Raw genomic sequence first — 16,874 nt, 5'->3', positions numbered from 1 at the left:
CTAAGTTGGAGTTAGGGTTTTGGAGGTTTGCGTCGCTTTAATGTTAGGGTTTGTCGGGGTCGAGATGAAGTTTCATTTACATCAGTGCTCTTAGTTCCATTAGAGCTGTTCTCTTTTTAGCTTTTAATATATGTTTACCATTCAAATGAGGGTTTTCTGCAGTGTCTTGATTTCGTGTGTTTTACCCGATTGAATGAGGTCTCTTATTTCTGTCTGTTGTCGTCATTCTGTATTTTGGTCTTTCTGTCAAATTAATTGCGTATCTGTGTATGTTCCCATGGCTAATTGTAATTTTCATGATAGGGCAAACCAAACTACGCTCGAAACCCGTCTGTTTTAAACATAAGACTGCGCCCAACTCTGAATCGGGAAAAAATCAGTATTGCAGGTTCTCAGACTTTTAGGATTAGACCACCTCTGTTTTTGGGTAAACTAGGTTAGGGTTTGTTGAGGTATACATGGGGTTTCCTTGATATCACTGCTCTTACTTGTATCAGAGTCTTTCTCTGTTGAACTTTTAACATCCACGGAAGTCTTCTTTTTTATGCTTGTCGCGAAAAAGGTGGTGTTTTTTGTTTCCTGTGTATCGATTTCGTTTCATTGATTGATTGAGCTCAGTTATTTCCGTCTCCTGTCGTCATTGTGTATTGGCCTGCCTGTCAAAGAAAGTGTGTATGGTGTCACAACTAATTGGAATTTTAGTTAGTGCGGGCCCATGGCTAATGATGAAGAAATTGTCCGTACCATCCGAGACAATATGTTGTTGAGGACTAACCTCTAGCTTCCTGAAGCCCATATACTCATCATTTAAGTTATTTGTATTCTTATTGTGAGGTAGATGTTTATATATGCAAGGATGAAGAACTGCACTGGGCACTGAGCCTGTTGGCTTCCATGATTAATCTGCATGGCCTGAAAAACCATTTCTGACTTGCCAAAATTCTGAAAATCTGTCTATGAACATTTGTGATTTTCGATATACGTGTTTAAAGAGAACCGTCTGTGAGGGTTACAGAAAATGTGACAAGAAAGGTGGGCGTTATCTCTGTCATTGTCTTTTGCTTGAACCATTCTTTGAGTTTTTTATTATGCTGGAAGTACAGAGATGTGATTCAAAACACACACAAGTTTAAATTCGGGTGTGTGAGTAAGATGAAATAAAATAGTGTCTTCAGTTAAATGTTAGGATTGATATGCGACAAGAAGAAAGGTTACTATTTAGTATTTCAATTTTTTTTGTTTTTTAAGGCGTCATAGCATATGATTCCTCCATGGGTTTTGACATGATTTTATATTACTGAATCCCCAATGAAGGCAACATTTAGAATAAATATAAATGAAAATCTCAATGGTTAAGTCCCGTTTAGTACACTAGGAAAGATCTTGGTTGTAAACTGATCTGAAAGGAATGGTACCTCGGCTCCACGAGGATCAGGGGAAAACATTTATCAATTGAATGGTATCGCAGTTCTCAGTTTCTTTATGGCTGTTTGAGATCAACATATATGTATTTGATGCTGCGAAGATATTAAGTGGGGAGTAATATTTATACTGGTAGAGGATTCTATTCCTCGCTGTCCATAATGCGCAGGGAATTATTCATGGCAAAGCTTTATGATCATCGACGAAGTTTGACTTCTAACTTCTATAGCTATCCACAAGGAGCTCTTCCTCCCAGTTACCTGAACGTCGTGCCAGAACTAATAACTTTCTCGATATTTCCTGAGCGAAGGTCCAGTTTTGACACAAGGTATGCATACTTGGCCCTTGCCAAGATATTTTCTTCAAATCAGGAAAATATCCTGGATTTGATGGGGATTTCACATGCCATGGAGTATCCCAGCGTCAACATTTCTCCTGGTTAGCTGTTAAGAAACTTGCTTTGTATCCCATGTTAACTGCTTTCTTTCTAGAGGGATTTCATGACCAAATCAGGTTGTCATCTCCCTCACATAAATGCATAGAACACAATTGAGGCCCATATACTCATCATTTAAATTATTTGTATTCTTATCTAAGTCACATGACACTAGGACACGAGACACGGAGGACACGTAAATACGAGTATTAAATACGAAAGGCAGCGACCTGGAAACAGGACACGGGGGACACGTTTTATATATATATATATACCGAAATATAGTTTTTTATCCATATTAAATTGCAGGTTGCAGCTTATCTAATCAAATTAAAATATAATTACTTCTCAAAGTTCATAGTTCACTTTAAAAAAATAAATAGAATCAAAATTTACTATTTAGAAATTAGAATGTGATATGGTTGGTCTTGATTTTTGAATATTCAATGTTCATTGTTCATGTACAATTTACAAGCACATAAGAAAATAACTAAAGTCTAATCCTATTGATTTCCTCTGCCCCTTTGCGAGAAAATGCCACAACTTTCCCTTTCCCTCTAGATGTAGATGCTCCTTTCCCTCTAGATGTAGATGCTGGTGCTGGTGGAGTTGGCAATGGAGTTTGCTATGCTCTAGAAGCTTAAGAACTAGAAGTAGGAGCTATAGGAGGTAGACCATGTCCTCTACTGGTGGCAGGGGTAGCCCGGGCAGGTGGTGTCACCTGGAAACATTACAATCTCCCAATCCTCAAATCTTGAAAAACTGATAAGTCTATTGCATTTTGAATGAAATCTAATATTCTACTTTCTCCATATGAAATCCAATGAGGCCGGAACCACTCTCAAACATCCTGACTCATTTCATGGTAATGTTAAAAATTTAAGTAAAATGATTAAAATGAATAGCATATCAATACTATGGCCTAGACTTGATCATTAAGCTACCCCACTCAAAAATTATTTGTTTCTTTCAAAAAAAATGCAGCTTATGCAGGCAACGTTTTCTATCAATGGAATACGCGTTTTCCAGATGCAGGACACGACAAAAACCGGCGAACGTTTTACATTTTACAGGACACGATGAAAAACGTTTTCGACAAGTTTTAAGGCTGTTTTCGTGTCCGACATGTAAAATACGGGACATGGAACCTTGGAGGACATGTCCTGTGACTTAGATTCTTATTGTGAGTAGATGTTTATATATTCAAGAATGAAGAACTGCACTGGGCACTGAGCCTTTTGGCTTCCATGATTAATCTGCGTGGCCTGAAAAAACCATTTCTGACTTGCCAAAATTCTGAAAATCTGTCTATGAACATTTGTGATTTTCGATATACGTCTATAAAGAGAACCGTCTGAGGGTTACAGAAAATGTGACAAGAAAGGTGGGCGTTATCTCTGTCATTATCTTTTGCTTGAACCATTCTTTGATTTTTTTTATTATGCTGGAAGTACAGAGATGTGATTCGAAACATACACAAATTTAAATTCGGGTATGTGAGTAAGATGAAATAAAACAGTGTCTTCAGTTAAATGTTAGGATTGATATGCGACAAGAAGAAAGGTTACTATTTAGTATGTCAATTTTTTTTATTTTTTTTTTAAGGCGTTATTGTATATGATTCCTACATGGGTTTTGACATGATTTTGTATTACTGAATCCCCAATGAAGGCAACATTTAGAATAAATATAAATGAAAATCTCAATGGTTAAGTCCCGTTTAGTACAATAGGAAAGGTCTTGGGTGTAAACTGATCTGAAAGGAATGGTACCTCGGCTCCACGAAGATCAGGGGAAAACATTTATCAATTGAATGGTGTCGCAGCTCTCAGTTTCTTTATGGCTGCTTGAGATCAACATACATGTATTTGATGCTGCGAAGATATTAAGTTGGGAGTAATATTTATACTGGTAGAGGTTCTATCCCTGGCTGTCCATAATGCGCAGGAAATTATTCATGGCAAAGCTTTATGATCATCGACTAAGTTTGACTTCTAACTTCTATAGCTATCCACAAGGAGCTCTTCCTCCCAGTTACCTGAACGTCGTGCCAGAACTAACAACTTTTTTGATATTTCCTGAGCGAAGGTGCAGTTCTGACACAAGGTATGCATACTTGGCCCTTGCCAAGATATTTTCTTCAAATCAGGAAAATATCCTGGATTTGATGGTGATTTCCATGCCATGGAGTATCCCAGCGTCAACATTTATCCTGGTTAGCTGTTAAGAAACTTGCTTTGTATCCCATGTTAACTGCTTTCTTTCTAGAGGGATTTCATGACCAAATCAGGTTGTCATTTCCCTCAGATAAATGCATAGAACACAACTGAAGCCTCTTGATATTGTTGTTCAATTGAATAACATCATTCCCATTAAGGGCGAGGTCTGCTGAGCTCCTCACCCGTTTTGGCATAGAGTGCTTCTCGTATGTTAGATGAATTAGTCAAACAAAGGATTCATTGTTGTCTTAAAAACGTCGTCTCCTAAGATAAATGCATATAACACAACGCCGTGCCTATTCCCAGTAAGTACAATGTTTGCTGAGCTCTTCACCCATTTTGCCCAAGAATGCCTTTACTCTTGTCAGCCGAACTAGCCAAAGTCAAGGATTCAATCTTAAAAAGCAGCAACATGAGAGAAACATCGAATTCAATCAAGGATTTATACCTACGTTAACCAACCATCCATTTCCTGATTGCCAACCCAGCCGGTTCCCTAGAAAGGGTATAAACCAGAATTAGGGCTCTTTAGATAAATTCAATCTTAAAAAGCAGCAACATGAGAGAAACATCGAATTCAATCAAGGATTTATACCTACGTTAACCAACCATCCATTTCCAGATTGCCAAGCCAGCCGGTTCCCTAGAAGGGTATAAACCAGAATTAGAGCTCTTTAGATAATAGAAGCGTTTGTAGGAGATATATTCCACTGCCTGATTCAATCCTTCACTGATAGGTGGTCAATGTAGTTTTGTTTAACCACTCGTTACCGAAGGCCTGAACATGCATATTTACACCTATTAAAAGGATATACAGTAGGTTTAAGTTGTGATCCAACAATATAGTTGATCATAAATATATCATGATTGACAATTGTAAGCACATACATTTATTATGAAGCAATAATTGTTATCACACAGAAATGTTGGAGTAAGATTCATCATGGCTCGTTCAACAAAAACGGCAAGTAAACAATGGGAATGTACACAGGAGGAGCAAATGAAATACCACTTTCTAAGTTGATTCTTAAAGTTCGAGGTTAAGACAGCTGGAAAACCTGAAGATGGTGAAGGAAATCCTTTAAGCTAAAACATGTGGTAGTCACTCTGGCTCGGTGGTTATTCTCAACAGCCTCTTAAAGGGATCTGTATACTAAAAAAGTGCAATGCAACTACGGCAATGTACACTGGAGGAGCAAATAGCATATTGCTCTCTACATTGATGGTTAAAGTTTGAGTTTAAGTCAGCTGGTCATCCAGAAGAGGGTGAAGGAAATCTCAAAAAATAAAACAAGTTGCACACACTCTGGTTGTTGGTTATTCTCAAAAGCCTCTTAAAGAGAACTGTAGACCCAAAAACAAGTGGTAGGTGAAGATATCACTCCAGCCTCGTGGCTATTTCATTTGGTACATTTGTATGAAAATTATATTTCATTTGGTATATTTGTATTAAAATTCAGTAAAGTGACAGCAATTATAGAAAATCAGTAGGAGCATTCACGTGAGAGGATGTGCAAGGTATAAAAAAGACGGTAGCAGGTGAAGTAATAGAACATTGACGGGCTGCAAGGACAATTCTGAAACTGGTAAGCATTCTCTCAATTAACTTTTCGCAACCCAAATCAATAGCTGATAGCTAAAGAGGAGTTCACTTTACTTTTAACACCATCTTTTTTTGTATTACTCACTTTTTCAATGAACTTCAGTGTATTTTTCATTAGATATATTTTTGAAATATTAACTCTTAGTGATATGCAAATTTGACCTCTTCTTGATTTGTGAAAATGTTGCATGACATATGAGAGTGCTGCTTAGTTTTTTCCTTTTTACTTTCACAAATGTGACATAGCCTTTCCCTCCATGGTTCCAACTTTCAATGTTTCATGTTTCACTTTCTAAGCATGTTCTTAAATGTACTACTGCTTTTCACCCCATGGTTCATTGTTTCATTTTCTGAGCATGTTCTTGAATGCACCACTGCTTTTCACCCCATGGTTACATTCAACCCATGATTCCACTTATTTGTTGAAGTTGTTTATATAGTATTAGGTTCATTGTTTCATTTTCTGAGCATGTTCTTGAATGCACCACTCCTTTTCACCCCATGGTTACATTCAACCCATGATTCCACTTATTTGTTGAAGTTGTTTATATAGTATTAGGTTCATTGTTTCATTTTCTGAGCATGTTCTTGAATGCACCACTACTTTTCACCCCATGGTTACATTCAACCCATGATTCCACTTATTTGTTGAAGTTGTTTATATAGTATTATTTTCTATTGGTGTAGTTACTTCCTTCTACCTGTGCATATGTTTGGGGCTTTTCTTTATCTAATGTCTTTCTTTATTTGATATCCCAATGGTTTCTTTTCTCAGCGTCTTCATCCCATTGGTTATATTCAAGTGGTACCTGTTTGCTGAAGTTGTCTATCTAGTGTTCTTTTCTTTTGGTGTGTTTTTGTCTTTACCTTCTTCTCTTGTGCATATTTTTGGGGGTTTTTATTTATCTGATGTTGTATTTGATATCCCAATGGTTGTTATTAGGAATGTCTTAAATTCTATTTTTGATTTTAGTCGTGCTTCATATGAAGAGAGTATCGCAAAAGGAAATGTTGTATTCTTCTCTTAAGTAACTTATTATCGGGTGTTTTTGCATTCATTTGTAGTATTTCTAATTGTTTTTGAAATTTCCCAGTCTCTATACTTTATCCATAAAGTTGTAGGCATTACTGTTATGAGTATGTGAAAGAGGGAGCACAACATTTGTGAGTTCCAAGTGTCTGCAGTTCTACATGTATTTTACAGCAAGGAGAAAGTTACTTAACCCTTGCACTGTTTTTTTTGCTTTTCTTTCTTGTTGGACGTTGTTCTTATTCTATGTACCTCCCATTTCTATTGGGGATGGTTAGATGAAGAGTACATCTCATAAGGAGTGTTGCATTCTTCAAGTAGCTAGTTTGTTATCAGGGTTTTGAATAGGTTCTTTCTGTTTTTGAAAATACTTGGTCCCTGTACTTCAATCCATATTAAGTCTTAATATGAGCGTTATAGAACATTTAAAAGAGGGCACAACATTTGCCAATTTCAAGTGTCTTTAATTCCACATATCTTTTGCGGTAAGGATCAAGTTATTTAACTCTCCCCACCATTTTCCCTTGTGCATGCTAATAGCTTTGTTTTGTAGAGCACTGCTATTCTAGTTTTACATGTATGCACAGTGACCCTACCCTCCATGCAGGATTCTTGTAGGTCCCGACACTACTTGTCACATATGCACTATTTTATGTTGTGTATTGATTGTGCTTTTTGTTGGTTGAATGAACCTTGTTACAGCTGTTTCTGGTTTTCATCCTGTGTGTTGGTATGCCTTGGCAGAGGATATTGTTTTTTGTGTATGTTTAATGGCCTATTGGAATTTAACACAGTGAAGGGTGGTAGATGATGAAGAAATTGTCCGTACCATCTGAGGCTGTTTGATGTCATTGAGAATTAACCTATAACTCCATGAGGTCGCAAATTCACCATTTAAGTTATCATTATTAGAGGCCTGAAAAAACATTTTTGTTATCATTAATATAATGAGGTGAAAAACCATTTTTGACTCGTTAAATCACTCTAAAGCTTTTTGTCTAACAACATATAGGGTTTGGGGAAGCTTATTTCATTTTTTAAAGTACACATTTGTTAAATGCATGTAAAGTTGAATGCCGAGTCCACACGGAGGAAAATGTAACATGCATGTTTGTGAGGCGGATCAGGTTATAAATTAGGGTTTATTTTTATGGCGATATATTGTTTCTTGTTCATTGTTTAAAGAGCAGCATTTGGAGGAGCTTAAATGCAAGGTTCAAAAGGTAATCCCGATATAATGCACCCGGATAGATTATTAAGATTATTATTAAGATTTTTGCACCTGCAGAATATCGTTGCTAAAGAATTGAGGAGTTTGGTGTTCATTGAAGTATACATATATTTCTCTTTTTTCGCTGTGAAAGAAAAATCATTTTATTTAAAAAAATTACAAATTTCCATACATTTTCATTCTTTCCATTACATCAAACAAAATAAAGAAATCAAGGAATCAAAACACTTGATATAATGATCCTTTCGGCACTTATATATATGTTTGTATCCTAACTCATAAGGTGTAGATCAATGGGTTCGTGTGGGGTTTATTGTAAATTAGGTCTTAAATTCAAATCTCATGGGAGGAATTGAGGGTGGGAGCCATTTGTGAGGGATAAAATTTGTGCCCTATGGAGTGTCCAGACCTAATTGAGTCTTGCGAAATCTTGGTGGCAACATCCCACAGAGAGGTAGATTGTTCTTCCATCCAATAGTGGGGTTAACCTTTGCCCTGGCTGTAATGTCCCTTTCTGGAGAGTGATATTGATTTAATTGTTCACTATCACTTTATTAATTGATAGTGAACAATTAAGTCGATATCCTTCCCTGAAAAAGGACATTACATATATCAGAGCTCTCGTTGTTTCCTAGTTTTGGTATTGAGTTACACACATTAGCTGATGGTGATTGATTATAAAGTGATATTGAACAATTAAATTGATAACCCTCTTTGGAAAGGGACATTCCAGATATAAGAGCTCTAGTTGTTCCCTAATTTTGATATTGAGATACACACCCTAGCTGGTGGCAAGTGGTTTCAGTGGTTGTAAAAGCACCCTAACTAGCCATTGTGATCTTTACAAAGGAATTGAGTTAAACCTCATCAGACTGGCACTATGGCAGGATGCATAACAGATACCATTGTAATATCCCTTTTATTAATTTATCTAAAATTCCTAGAATTCCCTTTCCAAAATCTTTTCTGCAAATCAGGAAAAAGACCTGGATTTGATCGCCTTGTATCCCATGTTAACTGCATTTTTTCTAGAGGGATTTCGTGGCCAAATTAGGTTGTCATCTCCCTCAGATAAATGCATAGAACACAATTGAATCGTCTTGATATCGTTGTTTAACTGAATAACATCATTCCCAGTAAGGGCGAGGTCTGTTGAGCTACTCCCTTGTTTTGGCATAGAGTGCCTCTCGTATGTTAGCTGAATCAATCAAAATAAGGATTTGATGAGAATTTCATAAGATAAATGCATGTAACACAACTGAAGCCTATTGATATAGGCAATTCACTGAACAACGTTGTTCCTATTCCCAGTGAGTACAATGTTTGCTGAGCTCTTCACCCATTTTGCCAAATTTGTTAGCCGAACTAGCCAAACTCAGGGATTCATTGCACCTTATAAAACAACAACACCAGAGAACCATCACATTTAATCAAGGATTTATACCTACGTTAACCAACCATCCATTTCCAAATTTCCAAGCCAGCTAGTTCCCTAGAAGTGTATAAATGGGAACTAGAGCTCTTTAGATAATAGAGGCATTTGTAGTAGATATATGCCACTGCCTGATTCAATACTCCACTAATAGGTGGTTAATGTAGTTTTGTTAACCAATTGTTACCAAAGGCCTGAAGAACTAATCGCCCTCCATATTCCCCTCGTAGGTAGGGCCTTCCTAAGTGATGTTCTTAGTTACCCCACTTATTATCTGTGTTAATTTTAGGTATGTTCTATGCTTAGAGCAGTTTATTTCAATTTTCACAGTTAGCTCAATATCTTTTCCAGATTAGCAATCACATCAACATTAAAGTAAACTGCAGATAGAACATAAACATAAATCGCAAAACACAAGCCAAGACAAGAGGACACAAGATGTGGCGCTAGCCATGGACAAACCCCAATGTGGGGAAACTATTGATCAATTCTTTTTATATATTCTTCAATAGTTCAACACAGAGAGAGAGAGATAGATAATACATTTACAACACAAGTCGACACTTTGACTTATCTAGATAAGAGCATAGATTATCTCTAAGAAGATGATACATGAGATCAGTTGAAGACATGCTACTTCAACTGATTCTCCAAGGTGACTCCTTCACCTATCATCGTGCTGCATTTCGTCGTCATGTTGCACATCACAATGCTGGACCTCATGATTGTTGCACTGCTGTCCATGATAGCCATGCTATCCATGCTTGCTGTTGTACCATGCTTGTTGTTGTACCATGTGCCTTTTGCCATGCCACAACTGCTATCCCACTTTGCCTTGCCATACCATGCAACTGTCCCACTTTGCCTTGCCATACCTTGCAGCTGTCCCATATGTCTTAGCATACCTTGTTGTTGTCCATGTGTCTTAGCAGCACCATGTAGCCTTGCTGTCCCTTGTATCGTGGCTCCACCAAGCTTCATTGTCTAGCTGTCCCATTCATCTTTGCAACACTAAGTCACCTATTGTCCCTTGCATCTTGGTAGCACCATGTAGCCCAACAGTCCCATTTACTTTGCTGCACTAGTTAGCAGCATCATGTAGTCTTAGCACTGTTGTACTAGTCGCCTTGCTTGCTGTTGTCCATACTTGCTGTTGAGCAGCACCATGTACCCTTGCTGCCATGTGTTGTTTCACCACATTGCACTACTGCACTGCATCACTGGTTAGGCCATCACCCTACAACCCTTATTCTCCATACAGATCAACAAACCAGCCTTTTAAAGACTGCGGTTCTCCAAGGGTGTAACCCTCCACACTTACGCTATTTCTTTTGGCTTTGTTTAATTGCAGCTAAGGCCACACTGTCACTATAGCCCCTTCACGCTGTCTAGGGTAGCCTCCACCCTGTTCCTTTCACCTCTTATATTGCGGCTAAGATTCTGTTGTTCATGCAGCCCTTCACGCTGTCTAGGGTAGCCTACACGTTGTCCCTTTGACCCTTCATGCTGCGGCTAAAACTCAGTTGTCCACGCAATTGTCCCTGAGCCTAATTTGCCCAACAATATGCACTTGGAACAACCCTTACTTACCACGCTGTCACCTGCAACAAACCCTCACTGCGGCCCATAAACTTGACTGCGTCCTAGGGCTTCTCACTTGACTACGTAGATACTAGGGTTGTCCTCCTTGTAGCGTTAGCGCTGCCTTCTTTTCCTCCAACGTCTAGGGCTTACACTCCTAGATTTCTCTTCCAGTAAAACCCAAGACAAGTGGAGAGAAATCAAGATAGAAGTGTGTAGAAATGACTATCAAGTCACCTCTTTTTATACTAAAACGTTGAGCACATGTGGGGTTTATTTGGTTGCTGGCCGACCTTGACAAATTGTCTTATAACACAAATTCATAACTCCATGAATACTTATCGGAATCGAATGAGCTTTAGATCAATCCTACACCTCTCGATGAGAGGGATCCAAGAAAAATATCAGCTTCCATAAATAAGATGATCCACATGGAGTTTGGCCCTAGTTGCCAATTTTAACACTATGTGATATTATTAGACTTAGGTAAACCAGACAATGGTTAAATAAGTTATGGGTAACTAGTTCAATGCAGAAGAATTAAAGCGAAGAGATATAGAGATTAAAATATAGAAAGAGTAGTGTTAAGGATTTGTCTGATAAAGTTCAACAACATGCAGTTGAAGGTTTAAGTTGTGAACCAACACTATATTTGATCATAAATATATCATAATTGACAATGGTAAGGACATACATTTATCATAAAGAAATAATTGTTAGCACAAAAAATGGCGAAGTTAGATTCACCATGGTTGATTCAACAAAAACGACAAGTTAAGGAAATCCTTTAAGCCAAAACATGTGGCAGTCTCTCTAGCTCGGTGGTTATTCTCAAAAGTCTCTTAAAGGGATCTGTATACCAAAAAAGTGCAAGGCAACTATGGGAATGTATACTAGAGGAGCAAATAAAATATTGCTCTCTACATTTATTGTTAAAGTTTGAGGTTAATTCAGCTGGAAATCTTGAAGATGGTGAAGGAAATATCCAAAAATAAAACAAGTTGCACACACTGTGGTTGGTGGTATTCTCTAAAGCCTCTTAAGAGAATTGCAGAGCAAAAAACAAGTGGTAGTCAAAGATATCACTCCGACCTCGTGGTTATTTCATTTGGTACATTTGTATGAAAATTCAGTAAAGTGAAAGCAACTATAGGAAAGTAGGAGTATTCACGTGAGAGGATGTGCAGGGTATAAAAAAGATGGTATCAGGTGAAACAAAAGCACATTGACAGGTTGCAAAGTACAATGCTAAAACTAGTAAACATACCCTCAATTGACATTTTGCAACCCAAACCAATAAAGATAACGAAAGAGGAGTTCACTCTACTTTTAACACCATCTTCCTTGTATTACTCTCTTTTTTAGTGAACTCAGGTGTATTTTTCATGAGATCTATGTTTGAAATATTAATTCTTAGTCTTTGATATGCAAATTTGACCTCTTCTTGATTTGTGAAAATGTTGCATGACATAGGAGAGTTCCACTTCGTTTTTTCCTTTCTACTTTCACAAATGTGACGTAGCCTTTCCCTCCATGGTTCCAACTTTCATTGTTTCATGTCTCACTTTCTGAGCATGTTGTTAAATGTATTACTGCATTTCACCCAGTGGTTCATTGTTTCATTTTCTGAGCATTTTCTTAAATGTACTATTGCTTTTCACCCCATGGTTACATTCAAGTGGTTTTGTACTTTGATTTCACTTGTTTGTTGAAGTTGTAAACAAAGCGTTCTTTTTTGTTGGTGTGTTTTAGTTTCTTCTTTCTTTTTGTGCATATTTTTGGGGCTTTTATTTATCTAATGTCTTTCTTATTTGATATCTCAAGTGTTGTTGTTTTCAGTGTCTTCACCCGATGGTTATATTCAAGTGGTATCTGTTGTTGAAGTTGTCTATCTAGTGTTATTTTCTTTTGGTGTGTTTTAGTTTCTTCCTTCTTTTTGTTCATATTTTTGGGGCTTTTATTCATCTAATGTCTTCCTTATTTGATATCCCAATGGTTGTTGTTCTCAGTGTCTTCACTTGGTGGCTATATTAAAGTCGTATTTGTTTATTGAAGTTGTCTGTATAGTGTTCTTTTCTTTTGGTGTGTTTTCGGCTCTACCTTCTCTTGTGCGTATTTTTGAGGATTTTTATTCATCTGATGTCTATTTGATATCCTAATGGTTGTTATTATGAATTTCTCCAATTCTATTTTTGGTTGTAGTCATGCTTCATATGAAGAGTATCGCAAAAGGAAATATTGTGTATTCTTTTAGGTAACTTATTATAAGGTGTTTTTTCATTCATTTGTAGTATTTCTAACTGTTTTTTAAAATTCTTAGTCTCTATGCTTTAGCCATAAGTTGTAGTCATTACGGTCATTTGTGAGTTCCAGGTGTTTGAAGTTCTACATGTATTTTATAGCAAGGAGAATGTTATTTAACCGTTGCACTATTTTTTTGTTTTGTTTATCTTCCTTGTTGGACGTGTTCATTTTCTATGTACCTCCCATTTCTATTGGGTATTGTTAGATGAAGAGTATATCTCTTAAGGAGTGTTGCATTCTTCAAGTAGCTAGCTTGTTATCAGGGTTTTGAATAGGTTCTATCTGTTTCTGAAAATACTTGGCCCCTGTACTTCAATCCATAGTATGTATTAGCGTTATAGAACATTTAAAAGATGGCATAACAGTTGCCAATTCCAAATGTCTTTAATTCCACATATATTTTACGGTAAGGATAAATGTTTTTCTCTCCCCACCATTTTTCCTTTTGTGCATGCTAATAACTTTGTTTTGTAAAGAACTACTATTCTAGTTTTACATGTATTCACGGTGATCCTATCCTCAATGCAGGGTTCTTGTAGGCCTCGTCACTACTCGTCACATTGCACTATTTTATGTTGTGTATTGATTGTGTTTTTCGTTGGTTGAATGAACCATGTTACATCTGTCTCTGGTTTTCATCCTAAGTGTTTGGTATGCCTTGGCAGAGGATATTGTTTTTTTTGTGTATGTTTAATGGCCTATTGGAATTTAACATAGTGAAGGGTGGCAACTGATGAAAAAAATGTCGTAATATCTGAGATTGTGTGATGTCATTGAGAATTAACCTATAAGTTCATGAGGTCACAAATTCATCATTTAAGTTATCATTATTAGAGATATGAAAAAACATTTTTGTTATTATTAATATAATTAGGTGAAAAACCATTTCTGACTTGTTAAATCGCTCTAAAGCGTTTTGTCTAACCACATATAGGCTTCGGGGAATGTTACTTCATTTTTTAATATACACATTTGTTAAATGCATGTAAAGTTGAATGCAGAGTCCACACGAGTAAAATGTAAAATGCATGTTTATGAGGCCGATTAAGTTATACATTAGGATTTCTTTTTATGGCGATATATTTTTTCTTGTTTATTGTTTACCAAGCAACATCTGGAGGAGTTTAAATGCAAGGTTCAAAAGGTAATTATGATATAATGCACCCGTATAGATTATTAAGATTTGTGCACATGCAGAATATCCTTGCTAAATATTTGAGGAGTTTGGTGTTCATTTAAGTATACACATATTTCCTTTTTCCCCTGGGAAAGAAAGTTCACTTCATTTAATAAAACAAATTACAATTTTACATACATTTTAATTATTTCCATTACATCCTTATATAATGGTCCTTTCATATATATATATATATATATTTTGTATCCTTACTCATAAGTGTATATACATATACATAACACAACCCAAGTACTCGTAAAAATTTATTTAGGTCTTCTAAAGACAAGTCATATCATATGCTTGGACTAGGAATTTATCACATTCTTTGCTCCTATGGGAAAGCATACATTGGACAAACTGGAAAGTCCCTTAATGCTTGAATCAAAGAGCACATAGCTAACACCCACCATAATTGAATCTCAAAATTCAATTTATCTTAGCACTTACATTAAACCAATCACATTATTAATTTTTAGGATTTCAAAATTATGACTTCATCTCCTTTCTACCCTCAACACATTTCTCCCCTTCCTCTTTACCGAGTCTAAACTCTTGGATTCCTTTCTCTAGTTTAAAACATTTAATCCTTAATTAAATATTCTTCCATTCCTCTTCAATCATAAATTTTATATTTTTTTCCTAAGGATCAATTCTATTAGTTGTTATCAGTCATTCTTTACATTTAATCCTTAACTAAATATTCTTCCATTCCTCTTCAGTCAAATTTTGTTAACATTTTCCTAATGTTCAATTTTATTAGTTTTTTCCAATCATTCTATTTAACATGGTTCTACACTCTTAATCTCACAAACAACTTATGTATCCCTAATGATGGGTGGATCATCCACCCGAAATGTTGGTCGTTTCAATCAAGTTACATAGTTTCTCCAGAAAAAAAAGATTGACAAAAAAATGATCAATGATAAATAAAATATTTCAATGCCCATATTCAAGTAACGTAAAATATTTCAATATTAAATATATACATATGGAGAGAGAGATTTGTCTTATTTCATAAATATTTGTAATTCCTTCGATGCTTAATATGGAATTAACATGTAATATTTAAAAAAAATATTAATATCAATCCTTCCATGTTTATAATGAAGTTTATATATATATATATATATATATATATATATATATATCGAGAGAGAGAGAGAGAGATATGGATGTTTACTCCAAATCTATCAATGGTTTAGAGGGATCAAATCTCTCTAGGTGTAAATCCTTCTTCAAGTTTTGCATTCTAAAAGAGGATTGAACCTCATGAGATTTGATCTCTCTTGACTCTTGATAAATCTAGAGTTAACATGAATCTACACTAGTTTAATTTTATTAAAATATTTAACAAATATAATAAAAAAATATTATTTTTATTTTTATTAATAATTTTATTTAGTTTATTTTCAATATGATACTTGTATGAGGTGTTTTTGACATGTTTCAATACATTGCATAAAAGAATTTACAAGTTAGATAAACATGTTATTTACATAGAATTTAGATAAACAAAATTCAAAATCAAGTTAAATTTAAAAAATGGAATAAAAACAATTTAAATTTAATATATATTCATTTTTTTTTGTAAGCTGGCTTTGGGTCCTTCTATTTCTTTTATTTTAAAAGACAGATTGTACATGCAAGTTCAAAAAAGCGCCAGATGTTCTCAACCTGCCCAGAGGGAAGCCAAGTTTGTTGACCACCTGGTGGAGTCATATTGTGACCAAAATTTAAAAGTCCTAATCAGGTCTAGTAACATCAAAAACACTAAAATATCATGTTGACCTCTAATATTCTATCTTGACAATGTTTGAAGGTCGCTAATTGAAAATAAAAAGTACTAATCATTAGAAAACTCAACTAGGGCTAGATCCTTAGTAGTGGATCTATGCTGGGCCGACGAGGGAATACATGGGATGTGAGTTTCAATTCTTGCAAGTCGCCCAATCACTTGATTCATGCCAAACTTCATTTGCTGCATGTCCTCATGGAGCAAGCACAACTCTCCTTGTGTCTACAAGGGGTCTTCTGGTGTTGTTGCCATAACTTTGACCATTAGGGTCTTCATTCTCTAGTATAAAAGCAATGTATGGGCGTATAGATTCCTTCTCCCTCTAGTTTTTCCCAGGTCTACTACAATGTTTCCCCATTCTCTCATTAACTTTGTTGTGTTTAGTTTTGGTCTAGAATTCAACATCTCCTCCCACTTATCTAGTCTAGATCCAACTAGGGTTGAGGCTAAGGCTTTGTAAAATGCATATGCCTCCACCTCTAGTCGGTACCCACCTCTGCGACCCCTCCCTTTGCTAACTTGACTCTGACTGCCACCTCAACCTCCACTATTCGACTCCCTTCCTCGATCTATGCCTTAGTTGGGTGTGGTCGTATTATGTCGCCTTAGACCCAAGCAAGCCCTTTTCTTCTTTATCCAACAAT

At 36.1% G+C, this 16,874-nt stretch overlaps 1 non-coding gene across 1 annotated transcript; it reads left to right on the top strand.

Annotated features, from left to right (window-relative positions):
• Positions 1 to 717: 717 nt before the first annotated feature.
• LOC149150598 (small nucleolar RNA snoR117) lies at positions 718 to 794 on the top strand. Its single transcript, XR_016263948.1, has one exon. It is a non-coding gene; the product is annotated as a small nucleolar RNA snoR117 (small nucleolar RNA).
• Positions 795 to 16,874: the final 16,080 nt, after the last annotated feature.

This window comes from Pinus tabuliformis, chromosome 9 (assembly GCF_031772625.1).
Source record: "Pinus tabuliformis cultivar Carrire ecotype Pingquan chromosome 9, CPIR1, whole genome shotgun sequence".
NCBI classification, from domain to species: domain Eukaryota; kingdom Viridiplantae; phylum Streptophyta; class Pinopsida; order Pinales; family Pinaceae; genus Pinus; species Pinus tabuliformis.
This window is presented reverse-complemented; position numbering and strand designations above follow the sequence as displayed.